The sequence below is a fragment of the Rissa tridactyla genome, chromosome 6, assembly GCF_028500815.1.
Source record: "Rissa tridactyla isolate bRisTri1 chromosome 6, bRisTri1.patW.cur.20221130, whole genome shotgun sequence".
Taxonomy (NCBI): Eukaryota; Metazoa; Chordata; class Aves; order Charadriiformes; family Laridae; genus Rissa; species Rissa tridactyla.
The window spans coordinates 67206711-67208296 of record NC_071471.1 but is presented as its reverse complement, the minus strand read 5'-3'; positions in this window follow the sequence as shown (position 1 = coordinate 67208296).

Here is a 1586-nt window from a genome sequence, read left to right as displayed (position 1 = left end):
TGCTTAAGACTTTCATGACAATCTCTCCCTAAATAACACTATAGGTTTTCATGAGTAGGAAGGGAGAGAAAGGGTAGATTTAGACTAGATATAAGGAAGACATTTTTTATGCCGAGGATGGTGAAACCCTGGCCCAGGTTGCCCAGAGACGTGGTCGATGCCCCATCCCTGGAAACATTCCAGGTCAGGTTGGACGGGGTGCTCTGAGCAACCTGATCTAGTTGAAATTGTGGTTGGACTAGGTGACCTTTAAAGGTCCCTTCCAAACCAAACTATTGTATGATTCTAAAACATCTTTAGAAAGTCACAGGGCTACACAGGGTGAGATGAGTCTTCTACTTTGCACTCTACAGGGCGGCTTCTATCAGCAAGAGTTAGTCACACATTTTCACCCTTCCACTATGAGTGACTTGCAGTCTTTTGTTTTAGCATGAACTACTCCATGGTGATCTGTCTGAAGGATGTTTTAAGCTTGTATAGTACGAGCTCTCTCTCGGGTTAGGCAGATGGTGCTAGTATCACTTTGTACCTCACATCATACTGCTTCCAGTATTTCTGAACACCTCCACAAGCCTCCTAGCACAGCTCATGACTGTAGATATGTGGTCAGGGCTGCAGACACAGCCAGTATTTACCCATCCTCTTTTCTCCTGCAGAGGCCCCAGGGCCAGGATGCAAGTCTGAAGCAGTACACTTTTTTTTTTTGGGATGTGGGCAGATGACAAGAAAGACCAAGGCAGAATGAGAGTGGCAGTGGGATGGTTGCAATTCTCAACACTTTGGGGTAGGTGAACTAATTTTACCTCCTTTCCCTGTGCTATTATACCCTGCTACACAGATATTTTGATTAAAAAAAGAAATCTTCTGGACAATCTTAATTTTTTTAAAAAAAATATTTATGATCACTTCAGCACAGATGAAAATATGGCAGGGAAAACTTTAATTAGGTAATGCGTATGCAAAAATTTAAAGTTTAATTAGCATTATCTATTTAATTATGGATTATAATGCCTACTACTCCTATTTAGAAAAGTCAAAATAAATAAAAAAACAACAAACCTATAGCAGCATATATCAGCGGCTGTGCTGCATACGGTCTGCCCATTAAGTTGTTGCAGTATGCTAGGAAGATTTGTGCTGAGGAAGTAATAGATACATCTGTAGCAGATAGAAATTCACTATTTAAACTCCATTTGTTTTACAGTTTTTCTTTGTTTTATATAATCATTGGCTACACTGTCATTTTTCCTTCGCTAATGTCCGATCTTCCATTTGCTTTTAAGATATAAGAAGTGCTAGTTACTGTAGTTGCAATTGAATTTTTATTTATATAACTAGAACTGATTTTAATGCTGTATTCCCAGAACAATTTCTCTGCTCCAGATGGTCCTCATTCACCTGCAATATCCTCCTGTGCATCCTTCCATTGCAAAGGAAGCTCCTTGCCAGCCAGGATCACCCAGGCAACAACACTTCTCACACACCCATAAAATTTTACTGTTCCTTGGCGCTGCTGTTCCCTCCCAGCAGTATCACAGTCCATCAGCTTTACAGTAAAAGAAGAAAGCGAACAGAAAAGACAACCG